This window comes from Sander lucioperca, chromosome 6 (genome assembly GCF_008315115.2).
Source record: "Sander lucioperca isolate FBNREF2018 chromosome 6, SLUC_FBN_1.2, whole genome shotgun sequence".
NCBI classification, from domain to species: Eukaryota; Metazoa; Chordata; class Actinopteri; order Perciformes; family Percidae; genus Sander; species Sander lucioperca.
This window is the reverse complement of record NC_050178.1, coordinates 34767516-34794484: the sequence shown is the minus strand read 5'-3', so window position 1 is coordinate 34794484 and position 26969 is coordinate 34767516. Positions and strand designations below refer to the sequence as shown.

The 26969-nt window shown below is 41.4% G+C and overlaps 1 long non-coding RNA gene across 1 annotated transcript; it reads right to left on the bottom strand.

Moving 5' to 3' along the window:
• Positions 1-1222: 1222 nt before the first annotated feature.
• Positions 1223-25797, bottom strand: LOC116065312. The gene is made up of 3 exons (XR_004108699.2): positions 25786-25797; positions 11590-11596; positions 1223-1385 (listed from the first exon to the last, which is right to left on the bottom strand). It is a non-coding gene; the product is annotated as an uncharacterized LOC116065312 (long non-coding RNA).
• Between the last annotated feature and the right edge of the window lie 1172 nt (positions 25798-26969).

Below are 26969 nucleotides of genomic sequence, written 5' to 3'. Positions count from 1 at the left end.
TGTTTACTCTATAAGCCTTTAATCAAATTCACAAATGTTCAACTAACCTTAACCAAAGTGCTTTTGTTGCCTAAACCTTAAACCATTTGGAAATATGGATGCAAACCCTGGTCTCAAGCAAAAATCCTGCATTTTGTATGCCTACCATTCACCCTGACCGTAGCACTTGGTTACCTGGAGAGACATTTTTTTTCCCACTAAACTTAGGCCGGCTATACACTTGCTGTGTCGCGTGAGCGTGGTGTTTCTGTTGCGTGCCAGCTGCGCTGCTGCTGCTAACCTTGTCTGTACACATTTCCCATTGATAAACTGCACTCAAGCAGTAGTATACTTCATGTTAAACATAAATATATACTGATTTGATTACAGCAAAGACAACGTCGGCAGTATTGACGGCAAAATAGGCTACAGAATATTTTGTATTGACAGGTGCAATATTTGAAAATCGATTTTTTTTTTTTTTTAATTACATTTATATCTGCATCTTTTCCTATTCCACATTTAAGAGTAAACTAAAAACTCTCCTCTTTGATAAAGCTTATAGTTAGGGAGTGAGAACTTGCAGCGTTCGCCTAGACCGGCGGGGGAGGGTGCATAACCACAGTCATGGCGTGCCCCCTCCCTATCTCTGCTTCTCTTCATAGAAAGCTTACATTTAGGGAGTGAGGAGTTGCAGCGTTCGCCTAGACCGGCGGGGGAGGGTGTGTAGCCACAGTCACGGCGCGCCCCCTATCTCTGCTTCTCTGCAGCTCTTAGCTATGCTGTTATAGTTTTAGATTGCCAGGGGACTTGCTTTGACACACTGAGCTTCTCTCTCCTCTCTCTTTCCATTTGTGTGCATCCATGTCCCAGAAATGCTTGTTACTAACCTAGCTCTGGGGAGCTTATTCCCCGGAGTCCTTATGTTTTTTTTCGCCCAGCATGTTTCCTTCGATTAGGGTGGCACCAAAATCATGGTTGCAACTGTCGCCGTAGTCCTGCTGCACTCCCTGCAACACCCTGCTACGCTCTGCAGTGCCCTACAGTGTCCTGCTGTATCCTGTTGCGTCATGCTACGTCTAGCTATGCTCTGCTGTGCCATGCTACATCCTGTAACACCCTGCAGTGCCCTGCTATGCCATGAACTACTATGACTACTAATAAAATTGAATTGAATTGAATTATTTTGCCTGGAAACGCTTCCAACACGCTTGTGTGTCGCGTAAAAAAAATAGCCGTTGGTTCTATTTCTAGCATGCACGTGTTTTCGGCGTGGCTCGAGACGTGCCTGTCACACAGGCAGTGTGTAAGCTCTAACCTGTTAACATGGGAGCCAAAATAAAAACAGACACGCCACGCAGCTGACACGCTCACGAGACGCAGCCAGTATGTAGCCGGCCTTAGTCCTGGCAGAAATTACTTTTCCCTGAAAACGTAAATGGCAAAACAGATTAGTAGTATACAGAATTAACGGGAGACAGGGTTGAAGCAATGTACTGTACATCACAAATGAGAGGTAGGTATCTGTAATCAACACATCATAATCTACAGTGTAATACATAAGAAATACCTAATGTATATTAAATTGGTAGCTGAGCTCTGAGTGTCTGCAATTGTTAGTGGTGCATATTTTATGCATATTGAGAATCCAAGCTTGAAAAGAAGTTGTTTAAAATTAGTGAGTCAGGTGCAATGGAAATAGAAGCCTGGTTTATAGGAAAGTGTGTGTGCATGCGTGCTTGTGTGTGTGTGTGTGTGTGTGTGTGTGTGTGTGTGTGTGTGTGTGTGTGTGTGTGTGTGTGTGTGTGTGTGTGGTGAAGGAAGAGAGTTATGAAATTCAAACAAGAGGGCAGAGGAATATGTCTCTTTTTCATTAGCAGACTGTTTTGGATTCCAGAATCTCCCTCTGTCTTTAACTCTAAATAACCAAATGCATTATTCAACAACTCCCCACACTCTCTCTTCTCTTAAATATTAAACTTTGAAAATTGATTTATCTTTCAAAATTCATCACAATCACAAAAGTCATTGCTGTGCAAACACTTGATCACTCACACAGATGAATGGGCCTCAGAGGAGGTGAGGGGGGAGGGGTGGGGGTGAGGACAGATGTAGGGCATTTCTCAGGGCTGGCATTAAAACAGAAAGAATGCAGTGGTGGCTATGGACGTAAACTGACAGGTGTTGGAAATACATATTCACATCAATGATTGGAGAGGGAGCATGCATTATAATTTCAAATGTCGAGAGGGAGATCTGGAGAGAAATACAAAATGTTTCATTTTGATCCAGATCCAAGTCAGATTTTTCTAATGCTGGCATGAATAATATGGTGGAGAACCCACCAGGCCTGGAGCACTTAACCTGCCTGTTGCTGCAGAAGTCTGCTTAATGAAAGGTGTAATGCAAATGCTGCGTTTTTGCCTTCTCACCTTGAGTATAGGCTGTCTGTCTGTGTTGCCTCATTGGCTCTAACTGGCCATTTGCTTGTTTACAACTTGTTTATGTTTACATGACAATCAATTGGCCAAATGCTGCTGTTGAATATAGATTTTTTTAATATCATTACCTTGTAGGTGGATAACTTAAGGTGAACCCACTGACATATAATTTTTGGTTTTTAGGGTGACTTTATGGAGCCTAACTGTTCTTATGTAATCAAAAAGAGTGGGTCAAATTTCCACTAAAGCTATCAATGCTAAGGTGCCATTTCACTAAAAGGTAAAAAAAAGATTATTTAATTAACTGTTATTTTGAAATTTAAAGGGAAGTAATCCGGACATAACACATTGTTCTAATTATGAACTTCTTAGCAAACTGCCTATTTGTGGATCCAGCAGATGCAAAGCAACATTAGCATTCATTTGGAGTTGGTCTCTGTTTCTGTTTTTGTTTTTTTTTATTAATAAGAGCTATTAAAGGAAGTTGGCCAGGTTGTGTAATTTCAATTGGTGAGAATGTACAACAAAACAGAGAACTAGAGGTCTAAAAAGAGAGCATCAGAACAGTCTTATTTTTGTCTCTCACTGCAGCATTGCAATTACTTTATCTTCCATCTGCAACCACTGCCTCAACATTTGACACAACAGTTTTCATCTGTTAGATTTGTCAAACCATGCTTTCATACGTTTGCAGAATAATCATTTGAAGTCTGGTTTATGTAAAGTTCGTTAACGCAAACCTTACTAAACAGAGACAAATTATCTGAAACTGTGAAAAGCTAAAATGTTATGATGTTAGTATGTACCCTCAGGGATATAATTCACCTAGATTATAGAGCTGCTGCTTTTGGCTGAATCAGGTTTTTGGCCAATCTTCAAACAAATTACACTGATGTTACCTTGGAGAGCCTTAAAGAGAGACTGGAGATATGGTCAATTTTCATATGAACATTTACTAAGAATATATTATCTTTACAATGTGTTTGTAGTATAGCTCTGCTGTCATGCCTGAACATGAAAAGAAAATGTATTATCTATGGTCACTCTACCATGGCAGCATTCATCTCTCTTTCTTTATTTGGAGTTGGTGTAAATAATGATCAAAACACCCATGGTCTTTTTTCTTCATTTCCTCTGTCTCTCTCTGCCTCTCTCACTCACTTTCTCTATCTGATTCCACGCACTGATGATGATAGTGTGATTAGCTTTTCCCTTTGTCTGCCTCGTCACTCTGACAAATGCACTCATCAGCTTAGACCTTGAGGTCAGGCTCTGTAAAATGCTATTTATTAAGCACATTGATTCCAGAGCAGCTGATATTAACAATACTTGGACAAACTGAAAGATTCACATCCACATTTCTATGAAATACTGCAAGGGTAAATATTGTATCCCTCAGCATGCTTAAGTCAAAGTAAAGTCAATATTATCCCCAAGATGTGTCTCTAATAAAGGTTCTGTCATTTACAATGTAGGTTGGGCAGTTTGTAATAGAGTTATCTTCTAGTGGCTGGGTTTGGGAATTATTATTAATTATGAATCTCTGTACACATTTGCAAATGACAGGTTATGGATTTTCAATATTAAAGTTTTATGTTCAAGCAAAAAAGGGTCAAATTAGGATCCAACTGTAGATTCTGAGCCTTATATGACACTCAGATATCTCTACCTTTGCTATCTCATCTCACTTTCCATTTTCTCCCTGCGTGACTGGAAACACTCCATCAGAGTCTTAATTAAAAGCAAAACCACCAAGATGATTGTCCTTGATTCATGTACCAAAGAATATCAATGAGTCATCATTGCATTTTGTTATAGCGGGTATTGATGAGCACATTTATGTCTGGCCATCACAGAGACCACACCTCAGTAAAGGGCTGTTGAAACATCCATTCACCTTTTTAATCACTCCATCACACTCAAAGAGCAAAACTTCCCAAACTTTGACTCCCTGTGGATGTTTTCAAAAATGCTGCTTACATAACACACGCACACGCACAAGCGCACACACACACACACACACACACACACACACACACACACACACACACACACACACACACAGACAGTATCTCTCTGTTGCGCCCTCTCTCTCTGGAGCACTAGTGTATTTTCTCTTTGATAAAAGCACCTAAATGATGAATCATACAGCATTCCTGCATCTCACAGCGCCACTCCAACTGACAAAACATCAAGTACCTTGTCTTTCTTCATTCTGTCACATCTTTTGATTAGTACACACAGCTAGACACCTGAGTGCATAAAGGATTTCTGCCTTTTCCATAAATTACACATCAGGGGTTGAGACACCAGTTTTGTGTGTCACCCAATCATAGCGAGCCAGGATTTCAGCTCAGGACGGAGTCATGTTTGAAATAGCATTGCTGTGCTTTTCAATAGGAAAAAAGTGTCACAGACAGGCGTGCATTCTGTGGAGACAGAGAGATGGTTATCACAAAACTCATTATTGCATTTTTAATCTTAAATCACTCGAACACTCAGCGGGAGTTGACATGTTTTCATTATAAAATGTTTTCATTATGCAATTCTTTCAGGAGTTGGTTAGGCAACATAATACTCTGAGAGGTTTGACTTTTCACTTTGTTCTACTTTTTCATAATGTTAACACGACAACATGGAAAAAGTGTAAAAAGCTGATGACAACTATACGTATAAATTGACAATTTGAACTGCTTTGTCCTTGGAGGAAATTGTGTTCTGCAACAGACACATAGGATTAAATGATTACGATGAACCAATAAATAAATGTACAGTATCTGAAATCAGCATTTGTGTGATATGTGTGACCATGATATACAATATCGGATTTAGTGTGACACCAGATCTAGTTAGAGGGGAAACTTGTGAGATAAGATATCAAGGAAGGAATGTGGGATTTACTCCTTTAATTTCTCCCTGAGGGCCAGGCTGTTGAAATGTGTCTCCTCCTCTGATATTTCCTTTTGACATTGGAACCTCAATGCTGCTTTTGCTCAGGCAACATAATGCAAAGTAGTTACAGTAACTATGACTTTGAAGGGGCTTAATCACAATTAAAAACTGTAGCTGTCAGCTGTAAAGGAGGTCTGACATTCAGCTAGTTGATATATGAGTTTTTAAGGCAACCGGTGACATCAGTAGTCATAAAAAGCCAAATTATGTGTGAACAAAATGCAGAACCATTGTAGCGTTGCTTTGCAAGTTGTGGTCTGGCAAGGCTCAAACGGCATTTGCTTGGGGCAGACATCATTTCAAGCAGTAAATGACTGGCAGTGCTCTTCCTTCCTGAAACACTGAGTTTAATTTTAATCCTTTGCAGGAAATTCTTGTGCAGCAAGAAAAAACATGGCCTCTGTTCTAGAAATGTTGTCAACCCTCTCATAAAACTGTCCATCCAAACTTCTGAATAAATCTGAAGCAGACACATGAATCTTGCAGTTTTGAAAAGAAAAAGTTCAAACAAGGAAAAGTCCGCATTACAAAACATATTTAATAGTGCAGAATCAGGCACACATTTGTTTGGCCCAAAATTTGGCCTTCCTCAGGTGTATTTAAAAAAACTTGCAGTTTTGAAATCATGTTCATTTTAAATTTGCATTCCTACTTTAAATAGTTGTCAGGAGGACCAGGGATTTTGAGAGGCTGCGAGTCACGTCATCATCTATGTGCCACTCCCAATAGTACGCTGATTAGACCAGCTTTCAGCTGCCAGACCCAATCTGTTCTCAGAGGATGTTTTCCAGACTACAATCTTGTAGGGAAACTAAGCGTGTGAGATTAATTCATGCTGATTTTGCCAGGCTTGCGCATTGGTCGAAAAACTGCAGAATGATTGAATACATCATCTCAAAAATCATGACAAGATATAATAAATATTGCTAAATTGAGTTGTCAAAGAGAAACAGCAGACACAATTTGAATTCAACAAACACGAACATGATGGACATTTAAAAATATACCCACCTTTGTCTCCATGTTTGTAATACTCATTTTATATGGTTAAAACTGATGTAATCAATATTTGTATACCAACAATGAATCAAATGATGTGTATCTGAGAGTGTGAGTAGTGACAAACCCACAGATTATGATCACCCAACTCTGCAGTTCACCTCAGCTCTGTGGAGCGTTTTAAGTGTATTTTAGCACATTGTTTTTGATTCACCATGCTCTCATCAGCACATTTCCAGATGCAGCAGTCAGCTGTTTTCAGTGAAAAGCTCTAAAGACCCACTGTACACTACCTTCCCAGCACCAAATGGCAGCGTAAGAACCAGATGTTCCCTCAGGAGTTGGTTGGGACCAAAATCAGAGAAGTTGTAGAGAGTAAATATTGGACTTACATTCACCAGGTGGACACAATCATGACTCCAAAGAAATGGCAATGTTGCTGCGCACAGTTTAAGTTAATATTAACCTAAAATCTGATAGTACGTGTTAATAGCTTGTATCTGATGCATCCAAGTGCCCTAAAATCAGTTAATGCAGGGTTAAAGCCATTATTTCAAGGCACGTGTATCTTATTTATCCCTATGTACTGACACACACACACACACACACACACACACACACACACACACACACACACACACACACACACACTCTGTCTCTCTCAGGTTTGCTCTTCTATATTTGATCAATTATACAATCCACATTGCATGCTGCTGAAATGAACAGCTGGTATCCTCCACCATTAACACAGACATAAATAACAGTATAATCATAAATGAATATTAATGCATATCTATTAGCATTAGCTTTGTTGCTAAGGTCCCTGTGGGTAGCCTATTAGCTTCAGCCACACAGTGGGCATTAGTATCAAGTCTCCTCATTGGATCTTCAGCAGACGCAGGTGAATTGTGGGTTTTCCTCTGAGAAAACAGTCTTTTCTGTCTGAGTTATTAGAACAGCTTGCTAGTCTTGACGGATCAGCTTGTGAGACTGTTTTCAACGCTTTGTAGATGTGTTTTTTGTATATGTTGCCACCTTTCCTAAAGACTACAGATGAAAAGCAAGCTATCATTAGCACTTGTTGGCATGTACTTCAAATGCTTAGGTGATCCAAAGCTTGGTATTTTGTGCTGCTGCAGAAGTCAAAGCATTGAATTATTGACGATCCACACAGTACTAACAAAGTTTGACCACTTGAATTATAATGCATCTGAGTTTTCAGAGACAGGACATGATGAGAGGACACGGTGAAATCAGGCAGAAGAGATCGATTTATTGTTTGTTAATTTTGCTACATTGTTTTGTTTCTTTGATTACACCAGCCAAATTATTCCTCATAACATCGCCCAAACTGTTCTTCACTGCACTCAGTCATTTGTGGTAAGTTTCCTTAAATGCCTTGTGATTAATTCAAATCATTATGAGTACACGATTTGATTGAAACATGCATTGCATTTGCATAATTAAAGCGCCATAGAGTAGGGCTTATTGTTGCGATCCAATCTAAACCACTCAGACTTGGAGCTTTGTGTATTCAAGGGGACTAATATGAAATCACACAAATGCATTGTGTACAGTGTTCTCAATTATGCACAATTACAAACTGGTCTTTCAGAGGCACAAAAGCCTATTTTAGGCTAACATTGTTCAGCAGAAATGGTTTGCGATTTTTTTATAGACCTAACCGGGAGAATAATGGTGGGGATACAGTGAATGATGAGGCCAAGAAGATAAACAAGGATGAAAAAAAATAGAAAAAGTCTTGCTACAAGAGAACCTATCATCATAAGTTTAGTAAAGACTGTTTTTTTAGTGTATATTTGAGTTATTTTAAGGACAAAATGCAAGCAAGCAAGCAAGGTCATAATACCAGCAGTTTTACATGCTAAAGCACTATAACAAATGTATACTTTGTATCACAGCTAACCAACGTGCAAACCATAATCTGAGTTTTAGATGTGAAAGAACTTTCTCGATCATTCTATGCAGCAGTTGGTTTCCATTATTTCCATACAGTATGAAAATCAATCAGCAGACTCTTGAAACACTTGTGTAATCCATAACAGTTAACATAAACTCTAATCAAATCAAAAGTACTTTTGTTATGTTACTTCACTTCTGTGCGTACGTATATGATGTAATTACGCACGTGATGTAGAATGTGACGTAGTTCCGTTTGTTACATAAAGGTAAAATAACTTGCCGTTTAGTTTAATTTTCAAATGGAACACGGACACGAACAGGTCTCCTGGGTGAAAGTCCTTTGTTTGACTGTAGGTTTCACATTGCCAGAACAAGCAGTGTAAATAGGATTCTTAATGTACCTGCATACTAAATAACTATCTACAGGAATCTCAAATAGTAAAAGATTTAACATACTTAAATCCTTAAAGGAATTGTGATGCTTCCAGTCTGCACTGGTACCTTACCTACCTACCAGCCGCAAATCTGTTTTCAGTCCTCTGATCAACTACCGACAGATGCAGCATGCACTGATAACGTGTCTTTTGAAGACCTTATCTAGCTTCCACACCATCAAAGTAATGTCTGGTTCTGTGTGAGCTGCAGCTCACGAATCGCAGAGTCCCAGAGTTACTCAGGGAGCGACAACCAGCCTGCCATAACACTCCCCACCCTGAACACTGGAGGGGAGCCAAGCATTGTGCTCTTGCATGGGTAGATGAAAAGGTAGAATGTCCATAGAATAGTACACTCCAAGGCATTATCAGTCCTACTAGTGTAACATGGTTTCCCCCCTATGTGCTAATCAGTGACAATACTTGAGAAGCTACAGGAGACAACACTTGACTGGTGCAGAGAGGAGGTCTTGATGATAGTAAATACTCTTACAGATTTCTAAACAGCGACTCTGACAATTGATTAAATTACGCTTCTTTCTGAACTGCCAAAGCTCTCCATCTTTCCTTTTCTTAAGGGTAGCATAGGATAGGATGAACTATGATGATAGGCAACACAATACGTTGACGAAGACACAGACACAATAAACACAATACTCCTAAACAAAGATTAGAGCAATGGTTGTAAAAACACACAGATAATGTTGCCCCCAAGATGGAAATGCAAAGGTTTATCTACAGACAACTGATCAAAAACAACCTTTTAATCATCCAGATCAGCAGCAGAGGAGGATATCAGCCCAGTTTATCTTTCATTTGAGACAGGATATCAGATGACGCTGATATAGAGCCTTTTCTCATCATACACAATGTCCCTAGGTCTCTTCTCCAATCTGAAATATATCCTAAGTTGAGGTCAGAGATAATTTAAACTCTGGAGACACATCAAGATTGATAATTGGATAATTATGTTTTGTGGCAAATTCAGTTAGACGCACATGTTCAGCCAATGCTTTTTCTTTTTAATTCTTACCAGACCTTCCTGACCCTAATATCCGTATGAATTGTAATTTGTGACTGATACTGCTCCTCTTTTTAAATTGTTTTGTTCTGTCTGTTTATTTTACTTTACTTTTTATCATTGTCTGACCTTGCTTGTAATGCTCCTTTTCTCATTTGTCTCTTCTTTTGTTTGCAAAGCAAATGGCATCTTCATTTTACGTTTCTACGTTTTATGCTGCTGAATAATGGAGAGACTGCATGCAGTAGCCATGCTGTCACTCAGCCAGTGAGAGGCAAGGTGCCTGCAGTGAATACATGTGTGTGTGTGTGTGTGTGTGTGTGTGTGTGTGTGTGTGTGTGTGTGTGTGTGCGCGTTTGTGTGTGTGTGTGTGTGTGTGTGTGTGTGTGTGTGTGTGTGTGTGTGTGTGTGTGTGTGCGTGCGTGCGTCTGTGCATGCGTGCGTGTCAGCCTATCCGTCTGCATGCTGAAGATTAGCCTTGAGGGCAAAGCCATCACCCCCTTCAACCACACACACACACACACACACACACACACACATATATCATGCAATCAGCTGTAACAAAACTGCCTTTTTGTATCTTCGGAATCTAAGTGTCTTGTTTTCTCCCTTCTATTTCTAAAATGTTAGAGTTAGCCACAGAGACCACTCTTCAATGCAATAAAAACTCGCTGCCTGATGAATGAACCTCGTTTATAGTAATGTAAGTATTGCATATGGTAGCATTACATAATAGATGATTGTCTTCCTATAGCTAGAACACAAAGATCACAAAGCATGGTCAGAAAAGAAGATGAGAAAGAGCCACAAGCAGCTAACAGGATGATGAAATCCATGATACTGCAGGGCAATTATTTTGCATCCGATACTGGGCCATCCTTGTGGCAAGGCTAGGGGGCCCCCTGCTGCTAAAACAGCTGGTAGGTGGACTTGAGACATCCAATCCCTATCTTCAAATTGATAGACTGGCAAAAATACATGCTGCAATAACCAGTGCAGGCCTCTCCACACGGTGCTCCTATTTAGTTGGCCAGATTGCCTGGTTGTTGATAGTCTCTAGACATCACTTTTAACTCAGAGAGAGCAACCAGGCGAATGCAACATCTGGGGTTCCCTACCAGCTGATCCAATAAAGAAGGTTGTGCATACGGAATGGAGAGAATGTCAAAAAAAAGGGAAGAACACAAAATGGTATTGATCCGACGGGGGTTCATGTAAATGGATGGAGAGAAAGTAATCTCCCTCTGTACCTCCCTTGCTCTCTTTTTCCTTTTCTCCATCCCTCTCTTTTCCCAGTCCAGTGCCCGTCACAGCTGGGAAGGGGCTTTTGCTTGCCTTTGGCCCAATTAGCCAGGGCTTAAAGCGCAAAGCATGTTGAGCGGTGTAGGTCCAAGCTTGGTTTAGTCTAGTTTAGCATGGCTTGGCTTGGGCTTGGCTCGAGGTTCCTGCTTTGAGCTGCTATGCAATTATAATTAAGGCTGTCCTCTGACACATACACACAAAGAGGAATTTTTTTCCCCTCAAAAATTTCTGCATCTTACATTTTAGCATATACTTTCTCTCCCTCTCTTTCTCTCTTGCCATCTTTTCCACGTATACACACTCACACACACACACACACACACACACACACACACACACACACACACACTCGCCCCCACAGCACATGGTTCAGGCTCAGCGATCTGGCATAGCTTCACAAAGACACAAAAACTCCCAAAAGGGAAGGGGGAACAATACCATTTCATCCCTCTCTTTAATAGCCTCATCCTTTATGCCCCCATAAACCTCCCCGACTCTTCCCCCCCCCCATCTCTCTCTCCATTTTTTTCTCTCTTACTGTCTCTCTGTTTCTCTCTCTTTTGCTCTCTAATCTCAATCACTTTGTTCTGTGAATTCATTAAACCCTATTCTATATCGCCGGTGTCAAGGATCAATGGTTGCCATCGGAACAGCTCCCAGCATGCACAGCCACGCTTGGCCATTTTTAATGAGGCCCGGTTCCATCTGTCCTGTATAAAGAACAGGAAAACTAATTTTTCAGTACCAAAGTCTCACAAAGATGTTAATCCTAAGGGTCCTTTATCTGTCTATGACTGTAATAAATTTAATTAAATACCCAAAACATGCACTTATTATCAAATAATATCTGCTTTGGGGTGGAAGTGTATAACTCCTGGTGTTTCATACCTTTATTTGTACCTTTAATCCATCATAAATGTGGAAGAAAACTGCTCTAGGCATATCTAATATGTTTTTTATGATAGAAAAGCCAAACCAGAGTATTGGCTGGATTATGGGATAGGGCTAAAGGGGGTACTGTGCATCAGGATTTAACCAAGCAAGCATGCTAAAAAAATATGACCTCAAACTAACTAAACAGAAGCAGTAATTTAAGATGTGACACTGTGCTTCAAAACACCAAAAATCCATCCATTAGCTGACTGTGTGGAGCTGCAACCCTAGTTTACATACTGTACAGGAAGCAGCAAATATAAATAGAGGAGGAGAGATGAGAATATTACACCTGCACAGATGCATGGTTACGACATCCAGGTCATCATGGCTGACCCAGTAGAGATGTATGAGATCTATTGTCACCACTGCACAGTAAGGTCCACATACAGATAGGCCTCTAATGGCTTGGCTAATTTTTGCATAGACATAGATAAACACACACATGGACACACATGCAGAGACAAATTCAAGCACACACACACACACACACACACACACACACACACACACACACACACACACACACACAACCAACAGATAATTGGGCAGAAAACCTTCATCTAAATCAAAGATTATGTGCCAGCTGAATTCAAGCCTAGTCCACCAATGAGCCTCCGGATTGTGAAAAATGTATGAAAGAAAACGGGGAAAAAAGCCACAATGACAAATCACCAATGTTCGGTCCAAGGAGAGAAAAAGATTTGTTGGAGACGCAACGTGATGCATAATGAAAATAGATGCCTGTGCTGCGGCTTTCCGGGCATGCTGTTGGTCTCCATTTAAAATCAATCCTGTCAATGCATCATAACTTATTTTGACAGGGAGCAAGAGGCACTTCAGGAAACACCAGTTTAATGATGTCCTTAACCTGCCTGTAATTAACCTCCAAATTGAAAGGGAGAAACAGTATTAAAAGCCCGGGGCAGGCGATTATAGTTCTCTGCTAGTTGCACCTGCTATACATCATTTCTGATCAGACCTGGGTCAGCATAAACCACAGCGTTTTTCTTCCCCTTGTAAAAAAAACTGAGGTCTGTGTACAGTAGAGAATGGCTCCGCTGCTGGATGGAGCAATGGGCTCTGTGCTAGATTGGATTCATGTACAGTGTATACTGCTGCCTTGGGTTTTCATAGACATCAGAAAGCCACAGTGTTTGCCAAGTTGAGTTTCTTCTTTAGATATAAAAAAAGAAAAAAAAGAATAAGGATAAGAAGCCAGAATATTTTATAAAATTTGAGATAGCTGGGTCTTTGGGATGTATTATAATTCTTGTAGCATGCTATCCAAACTACATCCTCTGCATAAAGGAGCACAGTATATTGCACCTGTAGATGCTTTCAAAGTATAACTTATTGTACTATCACTTTATTTCTTTCAGTTAAATACAGGAAAACACACACACACATACACACACACACACACACACACACACACACACACACACACACTTACAATCACAATCAGATGGCATAACACTGACTTAAACACACACCATCTGGCTACATTATGGAATCCAAATGACATCTGATTTATGCCTGAGCTCAGGGAGCAAGTCATTACCCTGCGATCAATTTACTATCAATTTGTCAAGTTGTTCAAATTTTCCACATAAATCTAATCATATTCATTCACATTTGTGTTGCGAGTAACCGCCAGAGCTCCACATACAGTCAATTACACCAGCACCGTGCAGCCCTGCACAGCCAGCACCATACAGACATCAGCTGCTCATGAACACTGACCATAGCCAGCAGCAGCTTGCAGCAGCATCAGTGTTAGCTAATGTCGAAAGACACTGCTCCAGTTTAATTAATACTGGAGCGATACATCCACTCATCCTGAGCCACCTCTCTCTCGTCTCCAGATGCCCTAAACCCCACATCCCTGCTCGATTCTGCCGCCCACTTTGGCAGAATCAGGCACAGGTGGATGTGAGCATGTCATTGAGTTTTTAATATGTTGCAGGAGGGGATTAATCTAGGGCAAACAGCAAATAAATGGAGATGGGAGTATGCGGGGACTTAAGCGCTCAGACTAGGGTGGCCTGTAACAGAGCAAAGGGTGTGTGTTTGATTGTAATTACAGTCAGGCTTTGAGCCCTCCTAAAGAGTCAGAGGGTGTAGGTAGGAGGGGTGTGGGGTTTGATTGAGGATGGGATGGAATGAGGGATGATGGGAGAGGTGGAGTGTAAGCATGTGTCCATATGCTGCTGGGATGGTGGGAATCTCCAAAAGGAATTTTCACCTTGGCCAAGTCTCCCCAATGCCTCAGGATGTTGTCCAAGGTTGAGCGGAGTGACGAAGAACGACACACAGACACAGAGGAATAGTAGGAGAGGCATCACGGCTGCCTGACTCTGTTTGCCAGAAAACAAAAATCAGAAATTAAGCAGTTATGAGCACTGACAAAATTATGACATCCTAATCAACCACCCAATGATACTGGGTGGTGATGGTGTAACTTTCTCCTCTACATCCTCTTCCTCCCACGAGTGAAAATGGAGTCAGTATTTTGACACTGCACCACTCAACGATGCTAAAGCTACTGATAATAACAATATCAAAGTAATGACATTCGGATATATCGAGAGTAGGGATTTAAGCCTCTTGACATTCAAAAACACACTTGACATTTTCTTCAATGTGCCGGGTAACAAGCTGCTTTATGTAATGAGTCAATGCCATTTCAGAGACATTAGAGATAGATAAAGATAAAAAAGGGTATTTGACCATACACACACATGAGTTACTCATCAACACTCAATACAACACTTTCAGAATAACAACTCAATCTGAGATATTATGGTGCAGCGTCTGACTTTCTTCAGTTTGGGTTCTAAAGCCCTACTCACACAGGACCAGGGGACCTCATGTGATTTAAAAATGACCCCCCAATGTCTGTGTTTCATGCGGCGCATTAGCACAGGTTTGCCCCACAACCTCTGTGTTTGGTGAAATATGGTAGGTAATTTGCGGTGGAAGTTTTAAAGCAGTTACACACCGGGCTGATAATCGGCCGTTGGACAGTCTGGTGAGGTCAGTGACTTGAGTCTGCAGGGCTCCATACTAACTTTTTTGCCTTGGTTGCACTGGTGCGCCTAACTTTTTTATTTAGGTGCACCAGCACAAAATTTAGGTGCACCCAAATTTTTCCTTGCGTCACCGTTAACGCTAAATGAGGATACACGATATATAGCTCTGTATTTTTTTACCAAGTGGGCTAAATGTTCAGTTTTAAGTCAAAGCCACTTTCACAAGCTCTTTTATTAAAACAGATTGTGATTTAAATAAAATGCAAAGACAGGGTTTCCTTTACCAGTTTGAAAATATACATCTGCAATACATTCGGAAAGTTATCTGAAATAAATAGCTTAGGATATATTAAAAAATATATATACCTCTGAGAAAGCTCCTTCACTTGTTTTCAACAACAATAACAGACTGATTAAAAGAGAGAGAGGACGCCCGGATAGCTCAGTTGGTATATATAGAGGTTCGACTCTGACCTGCGGCCCTCTCCTGCATGTCATTCCCCCCTCTCTCTCCCCTTTCATGTCTTCAGCTTTCCTATAAAAATAAAGGCCAAAATCTTAAAAAAAAAACAGAGGGAGAGGGAAGTGCGATGGACTGAAGCGTATGCTACTCACAGAGTGACGGCTGACTCATTATGAATGGGTCCAGCATGGGTCGAATGCGCTTTGGCAAGTCAGCGGCGTTACACAACTTGTATAGGCTATGAAATGTCTGTATCATCACTGCGCTGCATTTTTATGAACTATGATATTCTGGCCATGGATCACATCTCTCGGCCAGGTCCAGCTGGCTCCATCTCACGCTATTACTCAATGAACTGAAGTTAGTTACATTTAATAACTTCTAATGTGTTTTTCGCTGTGGCGGCCGCAATAACAGAGAGTTACCAGTGTAAACACTGGTACCAATACAGGTTTCCCTCTCATACTTAACAATATATAGCTGTGTTAATAACAATTAAAACTGTAGACAAGCGCCGCCGGTCCAAACTGCTGCAGGGGTGCCGTGTGTGAGTGAATGGGGGCGGGGCTGCGTGGAGAGAGATCCAAACACAGGCACGGCTTTACAGAAGGAATGGGTCATGTAACGCAACATTAAACCATATCGATATAAACGACATTGCTTCGTTCGTGGAGAGGCAGCGGATGCGAGGACGTTAGGTGCACCGGTGCGACCTAGGAAAAATCTTAGTCGCACCCTTACAAATTTTGGTCGCACTCTAGAGCCCTGGTCTGTTTGGTGTGTTCCGTGCTGTCGTCCGTTGGAGGATCTATCGGCCTTCATTTTCACCGACCTGACATGCTCAGTCGGAGACAGGGCAGTCGGGACTCACCCGGAAATGGCAAGCGGGATGACCGTGACTAAGCCTCTCAAAATCTGACGAAAATCTTTTAAACTGACCTTTGTCGATCTGAAATGAAGACAGATTCAGCAACTGCAAGGCCTATTTCTCGCTTAAAATGTTTTCAGAAACACGTTTCGGTGAACTATTTTAGTACAATATGAGATCGTAATCTGAATGAGTCGCCAGTAATGGCCGTTCGAAAAATCCAAAATCCAGAAGCAGCAGCCAAATCCATGTGACGCGTTCGTCCAATCAGCTGCCGGTTTTCTTTTTTTGGGCGACAATACAGATTAGCGCCGCCTGCTGTTATGGAGAACCAACTCGGGGAGACTGATCAGTCCAACTGCCTTTTCTGCCAACGGTCAGCCGTCTGGTTGGTGTTTAACTGCCTTTACTTGACAAAATACAGACATGGCAGATTCGCACGGGATTAAGATCACAGACGATATCTGCAATTATTACAAATTACTAGAGGTCCTCAGGTAATATTAGTCCAGGGAGAATAGGGCTTAAGTGAGTTAAGTCTGTTGCTTCGGGTGGACCGAGGGTGTGTAGCGCCTGTAATAGCTGAGCAATCAGCTGTCTGCATCACGTTATTATGAATCCCACTGCTTTTTTTTTTTTTGCAAAACTGTGTAGCTTTCAAGCTGTAGAAACCTGATTTGTTCAGGTCCTATCCCCTGACCAATGGCCTGGCCCTAACCACATGAGGTCGATGACTAACTTCAACCATCTGCCTAACCACTCAGCTGCTGCGCAGGGCGTGTCTTGTCAGGAAAAGCAGTGGGATTCATAATAACGCATCTGCAACAGTTGTGGCATCATGAGGAAAGTATATCACATTAGTGCTGATCATGGCACTCACCATTAAGGGGATCTTCAAGATCTTCAAATCTTCAGTCAGATTGATAATTCTCTTTGAGTGCATTGCTACAAGCGACCCCTTTCATATTACACACAGACATTTTATCAAGCCTACTGGTATCCTAAGTGCAGCTTTAAGGTTTATTTTGTCCATGTTATAAACACAGCCACACTGGGCTCTGTTTAATCTTTGTGAACTGAACATAGAATTACTGTAAACATCTTTGTGAATCATCATTTGTCCGGCCCATCACCTGAAACCACTGTGGCTTGGGTTGACCTCACAGGAAAAAAACAACTTTAACCTCTCCACCGTAATAAGGTTACAACACAGTTAAACACAATCAGTCAAATACAAAGGTCCCCTCATTTGCCCTTCCACTGAAATTTCATTACCCATAATTTATGAATAGCAACTGTAGTCAAAAGTAGTACAAAATACATAAATAGATGGAGCTCTTCTACAAAAATTCTGATAATAACAGAAAAAGTAAATACAGACATTGTTCTGCCAATGGTTGTCCAATCTGTTATTAATGCCTAATGCCCAGTGAAAGGCATTCTAGCCAATACCAACACGGCTGGCTCGATACTGTACAAACACAGTCATCCTGTCAGCAATGCTGAGAGCAACAGAAGGGACAACACAGGACAGGTGGTGGCTACATGTGATTCATTGTTCCTGTAAGAAAGCACAAGTCCCACTGGTGGCCAATCTCTCCTCCCTCTCTTTTCTCTCCTTCACTCTCTCTCTTCTTCCTCTCTCATCTGTCTCTCCTCCTTCTCCTTCTCAGATTAGGTGTGAAGAATAATTAGCGGGTACTGAAGAGCCCCGGGTGGACTGGATACTCATGGGAGCCCGGTCACTTTCTCCATCACCAAATGTCCCTGGCAACACAGCTAACAGTGGGCCATGTTGTATTGTTAATGAGAGTGCCGCTGCAGTCACGTATATGTGTCTCTGATGTGACGTGTGTGTGTGTGTGTGTGTGTGTGTGTGTGTGTGTGTGTGTGTGTGTGTGTGGTCACCGTATGGAACAGGTTTTTGGCCTAGCTTAAGATCTGTTTGTTCCTTGCCACTGTTTAGAAAAATACAAAGCTCCATTGGAAAAGCATTAGATGACTGATAAAGACACATACATGGTTTGACACAAAGGGGCTCACAGATTCCATCGCTGTCTCCTCAAAGGTAAACACGCTCAATAAGAGGAGTCAATTAGTGCCAAGTGTTAGACAGACACTTCATAATAGTGGCAATTAGCTTACTCATATTATTTTAGCTTCTTTCAACTTTCTTCTGTTCGACATAATTACATCTGACGTGGCTGTTATAACAATTTGATGACAAACGTGCCAGCAAGAGATGATGGAAAAACTAACACTGTCTCATAATTTGGTGAGAAACCTTTAATTTTCCTTGTTTGAACTGGACACATTATGTAAAAACTGAAGAGGAATACGGACAAATGATAAGCTTTACTTGATTGGTGTATTCCTTATTCTAGCAGTTATGCACTAACTTTTAATGAAGTGAGCTACTTCTCTAAAACAAAATTAAACTAACTTCATAATGTCAATCTACAGTATTTTAGGTAGAGTTAGTGATATTGGAGGAACACCATGAGATGGTGGAATAAAATGTTTCCTATGCTTGAAGGCTTTCTTTAAAGTGCCCATATTATGAAAAAATCACTTTTTCTGGGATTTGGGGTGTTATTTTGTGTCTCTGGTGCTTCCACACACATACAAACTTGGGGAAAAAAAACATCCATGCTGTTTTGAGTGAGATACGGGTTTTTGAATGTAACCTGCCTTCAGTCTCCGGGTGAGCTGTTCAAAATCTGCAGGGCTTTCTACGTCACTAGCCGAAACGAGGGGCCCCCTCGTTCTCAATGGCAAAATACTGCTACAACACACACAAGTTCACCATAATCTACAAAAGAACTACTTACGTGTGTCTGTTCTGCAGGTATTCCACGCAAAGTTGGAAGTGCGCCCTTGTTTAGAAGAAGTCTCCCGGCTAATCCTGCCTTGTACTGACTGAAGTTAGAGAAACAGCTAGCTAGCTGATGTGATCCTTACCTAGCTACTGCGCATGTGCGACTCCCAACAAAGATGGTACAGAAGTTAGATGTCTCACTCCGTAGCTAAAACAGAGACCTGAACACACAGGGTGAAAAGAGGAGCTGCAGCAATGTGCAGTACAACAAAAATATGGTGTTTTTTGAAAATTAAACCATGTAAACCTATTCTGGTACAACCTCAAAATTACAATTATGAACCTGAAAATGAGCATAATATGGGCAATTTAAGAAATCCTTATGCATGCATGTCTATTGCCAGCGAAGATCCTGGCAACAGACATGCTTACTGCATACATGCATAGTTAGGGCTTAGTCTTGTGCTGGAATCAGACATTTGTCTTTCAAGATGGTCATTATGTCAGATTAGGTGATAATGGTTTCTTAAATTACTGTGTTAAATGGCCAAGAGGAATGTCAGACTACATGTTGAACCCCTACCAATCATAGCTTGAGGTCTTTTACAACTTGCATGATTTGCAAAGTTGATAGAGATAGAGAGACATTTTTGGGATCAGAATAGCCGACATCCACGCAAGCAGCTCTGTGAGACTACACTTTGTCACAATAATGCTTTAAGCTACTGTAATGTCAGCATTGTTGGTAGCATCCACACAAGCTAATGTACATTTCCCCAAGCATTCTGAAGCTCTAGCACAGCGGAGCTTTCTGCTGCGGCCTGAAATAAAACGGCTGAGGATCACTGACGTCGTCGCCAAACACGGACAAGTCGTGTACATGGATGTTTAAAAACAATAACATACATACAACAACATAAAACATACTTTTGCCACGTTGCTGTAGCTTCGCTGCTACATTTATTTGGGGGCTAACATTAGCTTCAGTGTACAGTATAGCATTATTTAATGTGGAGTACCTGGTAGTTTAGCTCTCTACAGTTTCCAAGTAGCTTGCCTTACACTAGTAATAAGCAATATGACAACATGATTAACATAATTAACATAATGTATGTTTATAAACAAACTGACTTGTTTACTAGAAAGTTCATGAGTTTTTTGGGGTGACAAGATGATATATATCAGAGTTAGTCTCAAAGAAAACTAAAACTGCGCTGCTAATACGGTAACATTTCAGATTTCAAGCCAAGGAAAGAGGTGAGCTGAAAAAGACGAGGCAAAGTGTAAACACCTAACCAAAGAGGTTATTATAGAGAGGCAAAGTTCCTCCCCTTCCGGTGGACCGCCATGGTACCTTAATTCGGAAAAAATATGAACGGTAGTGAATGGGGAAAGACAAATAATTTTTTATCCTGTTTGAATTGAGCCATGAATTACACATATGATGTTCGTCAGTTTAAAAGACAATTTTGCAAGTCAAGAAAGTCTATAGCATAAGTATAAGACTGTGAAAATACGTAATTAGAAAGACTACACACTTCAAAATCACATGGATGACGTCTCGCTAAAGCTACAATGTCAGCTATGATGTGTGTATCGTACCGGGATGTAACGTTACTCATACGAGCAGAGGTTCTTGCTCGTTCTTTCGCTTCTCTGCTGATAAAACTTCACTGGATAAAACGCATCAGGTAAAATAATGTTACAAGTGTCGTGGAACAGCGCTACGCTAGCTAGCTAGCGAGCAAGCCAAGCATCAAGCAAGGTGACGTAAATTGTGTGTGACGAGAGATGCTAGTTCACTGAGCGGTTTCACACAAAACTAAGTGGTCATTCGACAAACTGAAACTTGCTTCAGTTGAAAAATTATCTTTTAAACTGATGAACATCATATTTGTAATCCATGGCTCAAGTCAAACGGGATAAAAAAATAATTTGTCTCTCCCCGTTCACTACCATGCATATTTTTTCCAAATTAAAGGAGAACTCCGGGCAATTTTTACGTTAATCTTGATCGCTAGATTTTTTTGAGTACTGTCTATAGCAAAAACCACAAGCCGAATTGGTGCTAGCAACATGGAGCTTCTGTAGCTAATGCCCAGAGTTCCTGTTAGCTAAAACGGCAGTTATGGGGGCATAAGCTAAAGAGTGCCTTTGTGCCTCTTAACAAACTCAAAATGCTATTAAAATGTCTGTGCAACATGAACAGGGCCCTTACATGACAACAAGATGCGTTTAGCAACTTAGCCGTTGTTGAAATTCACATACCCTGTTAGCTGCTAGCTGCCGTCTGGGATGAGTGATTGTGTTCAGCCAGGCTTCGGTAATAATCATCACGCTGCAGTCCCGTGTGTATTTGTAACATAAATATCCATTTAGTGTGCAATCCATCTGGCGTTGGTGAGTAGGAGTCTTGTCCGTGTCGATCGTTGTGGTTTCCTTAGCCGGACTAGCATGCCCGGCCGGCGTCCCTGCCTCTGCTTCCTCCCCGCCCTCCTGGCTTCACGCGGCCGACAACAATCCAACGAGCGCCCGCTGGTCTGGTGCATGTCTTCCAGAAGACCGTTCAAGCCTTCGTCACGAAAAAATGTATTTTATTTCCCCCTCAAAAATAGGTAATTGAGCACTGTAGTGGTTATGACCATATTAGTGACTATGTTACATGGAAATGGACCAAATTATGTTTGGGTCCTGTACAGTAAAATAGTGTTTTAGACGGCTAGCTGTAGTCTCGCTAAGTCCCGTGGGAATTCAGTTGTAGCAGGAAAAAGGTAAATAGTAGTGTGCAGGTTGGAGGAGCGTAGTGTGTGAAGAGTGAAGATCGGAGTTGTTCACAAGGAAAGAAGTTTGGAGTAACGTAACTGGAGAATATAGAAGATACTGAACACATGGAAGAGGCGTTTGAGTTTGATGGTCGTCCTTATTTATTCAAACCTGAGCATACAGGCGAAGAACTAGCCTCACAAGAGTTGGAAAGAACGAGACAGAGGGGCAACTGGCAGATGAAGCATCTGCTTCAAGGACACGGATTTCGGGCAACTGGTGCTGTTTGTGTGGGTGTTGTGACCCAATGCCTACCGAGGAAGAAAGCCTGTGCTGTAAAGAGTGGGATCTCATACAGCCAGGTAACGAAAACTGTGTCACCTGTACAGAGGAATTTGCTATTTACCTTTTTCCTGCTACAACTGAATTCCCACGGGACTTAGCGATACTACAGCTAGCCGTCTAAAACACTATTTTACTGTACAGGACCCAAACATAATTTGGTCCGTTTCCATGTAGCATAGTCAATAATATGGTCATAACCACTACAGTGCTCAATTACCTATTTTTGAGGGGGAAATAAAATACAATTTTTCGCGGCGAAGGCTTGAACGGTCTTCTGGAAGACATGCACCAGACCAGTGGGCGCTCGTTGGATTGTTGTCAGCCGCGTGAAGCCAGGAGGGCGGGGAGGAAGCAGAAGCAGGGACGCCGGCCGGGCATGCTAGTCCGGCTAAGGAAACCACAACGATCGACACGGACAAGACTCCTACTCACCAACGCCAGATGAATTGCACACTAAATGGATATTTATGTTACAAATACACACGGACTGCAGCGTGATGATTATTACCGGAGCTTGGCTGAACACACTCACTCATCCCAGACGGCAGCTAGCAGCTAACAGGGTATGTGAATTTCAACAATGGCTAAGTTGCTAAACGTATCTTGTTGTCATGTAAGGGCCCTGTTCATGTTGCACAGATATTTTAATAGCATTTTGAGTCTGTTAAGAGGCACAAAGGCACTCTTTAGCTTATGCCCCCATAACTGCCGTTTTAGCTAACGGGAGCTCTGGGCATTAGCTACAGAAGCTCCATGTTGCTAGCACCAATTCGGCTCGTGGTTTTTGCTATAGACAGTACTCAAAAAAGTATAGCGATCAAGATGAACGTAAAAATTGCCCGGAGTTCTCCTTTAAGGTCCCATGAGGTCCATCGGAAGGGGAGGGACTTCGCTTCTCTATAAGCTCCCAGCAGGTAAAAAGTAATGGCTTAGAGATGCATTACCACCACCATATGGTCTGGGGTCGCTACACTCTCATTTTAAACTTTCTCATTAGTCTCACTCGGGAGCATCGAAGACAAGTGCGACATCTAGTGGTAACTTTCGGTATACCGGTCCGGCTTGATATCAAACTGGTTTGAACGTTTTTACACCAGCCCAAGCATAGTCAGCATGCTAGCATGGTCACAATGACAATGTTAACATGCTGATGTTTAGAAGGTAGCCTATAATGTTTACCATGCCCATTATCTTAATTCAGCTTGTTCGCATGCTAACATTTGCTAATAAGCACTAAACACAAAGTCCAGTTTGGGCTGATGGCAATGTTTTTTGTTTTGCAGGTCATAAAAAAAAGTATTGGACAAAGTGAAACTTTATCTATATCTTGACGCTAAATATAGGGTGATCAGATTTCCCGGAACTAAAACCGGGACACTTTGCGCATGACCGTAATGCTTGTGCACACGCTTTTTAACGTGAACATGTGCCAGCCCAGGTCAGACATAGACAGACAGATTAGACACAATTTTGCCAACAGCACACATAGGCCTACTGCTCACAACATAATGGGGTATCTCAGTTAATATTCATGAATTTTCTTGGTATGTAGCCTACATATCTAAGAAATAATATTAAAAGACATTGAGTGAGTTTCGTGTGGGACCAACTTTATTTTTCAGAATTAAAGCATTCTTTTGGAAAATGCACCCACTGAACTTATGAAAAGGTATTTTTCATTGCATGGCACTAAACGAATTATTTGGAACTGCTGCCACAGGCTTGACCTAAAGTTATGGTAACACTTTACGGTAAGGGTACATGAATTATGAATTCATGCGTGAATTATTTCATGATTTGTGCATTACTTCATTCCTTTATATCTTATGAATCATCAGGAATTGACATGAGTTCATAGCCTCTCATTCATGACCTCATGCATGAACAACAAATCAACTAAAGCATTAGGTAAGGTGGGTACATCATGCACAAGTTGTGTTCAAATCAGAATTTGCACAGTGATGACCACATTTTTTTGCAGAAAAATAATCATGATCATGCTTAATAATTCATAATGATGTGCCCACGTACCTAATGCTTTAGTTGTGTTGTTCATGTATGAGGTCATGAATTACAGACTATGAACACGTCAGTTCCTGATGATTCATGGGATATTAAGGAATGCAGTAACACATAAATCATTAATTACATAATGCATAATAATACATAGGCCTACATCAATTAATGAATGTATGAATTCATGATAACTCATGTACCCTTAACGTAAAGTGTTATCAGTGTTATTCTAACCAACAACACACACACACACAAAGTAATCTCATTTGATAGAGCAGATAGCTTCCCTATTGGAAACATTCATTCCGTATACAGTATTTGTTAGAGGAGTGAATTTGCTGAAGAATCAATTTGTTGGCTGAAAGCCTACTGTGAAATTGCGCACAGGTGTCAGCAAAATTGGCCCGTGTGACGAGTAGCGCCTTTAAGGTGGGAATGGTCATACGGTTCCTCTTGTCAGCCCATGTGTTGTTCATGAGCGAAAAGATCCGCTCAACGGGAGCATTTGTGCCTGGTAGACACATGGCAAACCTAGAGACCTACATTTTTGAACGGAATCTCCCTGCTTTTGAAATGTGCGAACATTTCCATCCAGCGCTCGTGTGCTGACTTTCCAGCGGACCTGGAGGGACTGGTTAAAACAAGACAGATAAGAGGAGGCATTGCGACAATGTTTACAAATATACATTGTAACGCTGGCTGCACAGATTATGCAGACGCAGACCGCTACGATTGACTGACACACACACACACACACATTGTTAAAATCATACGCTGGACGCTTTATTAGTCTTTCTACATGGGTTTAGTTAATGATCGAGCTATATTAATAATAATAATAATTTCATAGTGGTTGGTGTAAACCGGGACATTTTAGACTCGGGACACGCAACTCAGAATCGGGACTGTCCCGGTCACCCTAGCTAAATGAGAAGTCAGGGGATGACAACATAGTAATCCATCCAATATTTGTATTGATTTCACTCCACTGCAAATGTCAATCTACTGGTGGTGCTAGATGAAAAGTCGGGATCAACCATGCAGTAGGATGAATCCACTGCGGACCATAGATATTTGTACCCAATGTCATAGCAATCAATCCAACGGTTATTGAGATACTTCACTCAAAACCAAAACTGTCAACCTCATGGTGTCACTAGAGGCAAAGTCAGAGGATCACCAAAGTCTGTAGTATTAATCCTCAGGGAATCACCAATTTCAATACATAGTTTCATGGCAATCCATCCGATAGTTGGTGAGCTATTTCAGTCTGGACTAAAGTGGTAGATACACTGACTGACCCTGCAAATCTTAGAGCCACACTAATCCTGATTTTAGTCAACCCAATTTCAGCTTTGTGCCAGCCCGTTAGGTTGACATTCAGACAAATATCCAACAAACATAGGTAAACCAGGCTAAAAAATATGAGGGCAACAACCATCTAATTTCATATCAAGCTGAGGAGGAAGCACTTGGCCTGTTCTCCAGATGACACGAGGAAGCAGAGGAGACGGATCTTTGTAGTTGCAACCATACAGATGAGTGGAAAGCTGTGAGTCTGTATAACGTTGGTGGGGGGTGTTCCTGACACCCTGGCACGAACCATAATCGGCTTTCCTCAGTGACAGCATGGAGCCCATAGGAGAGTCCTGTCTGTCTGTTTCTTTTACACACACACACAGTACAAAGTACAAATACATGTGCACACACACCTGGCTAGAAGCGCAGGGGGTCTTACACTGCCAGCTGTAGAGCAGGATACACACTGAGCTGGAGAGGAATCCACAAACACATGTGCATGCAAAATATGAACACATGAAGCAGCATCTAATCTACATGAGATGCATTTCACGTGTGTGTGTGTGTGTGTGTGTGTGTGTGTGTGTGTGTGTGTGTGTGTGTGTGTGTGATGATAATCATACACACGTTTGAGAACTGAAGCATTGAAAAACAAAAACATATATTTCGAGTCTCACACTGTGAGACTTCATCACACCACCTGCACACAGACGCCAGCAAGCAGCAATTGTTATTAAGGGGATGGACGCACATACCTACACATGTTCACATTTACCTCACTCACACACTGTCATACACAAAGTAATCTGGGCATCACTCACATAGAGGTGTAGACAGTTGCAGCAGACAGTGGGGCCTGCCATTCATACAGCCATGGGGAGTGTGGCCTGGACCTGGAGCCATGCAGGGAAAAGCTATTGAACAGAACAGCAAGGAGTGAAAGCTCCCAGACGCCGCCGCAGCCCCTGACCTTTCTCACCAGTTTACATCACCAGAGGCTCTCTAACCTGCAATTGCAGGATTAATTCCTCAATGTCAAAATGTTATTATATAACTTAAAATAAACACATATAGAAGTTGTTACTGAGGATAACATAAATAAATTGTATGATGTTAAAAAGTTATGTCATTTACAGTATGTCACAGGGAAACTGTCTCTTGTTTTTAGACAATAATTAGGATTTTCTCAGCTTTTTACCTGCCTGAATCCACCTGGGCCATGAAAGTTATTTCCTTTGGCGACCTGTGGAAGTCACCAGTCACTGTGTCCGACAGCCCCATGAATAACTGAGGACTGTTATCTGTCCCAACTCACCCGGGGACACTGCAGGGAGGAAACAAATGTGACGGCCAGCATGCATCAATAAAGGCCAAAAAC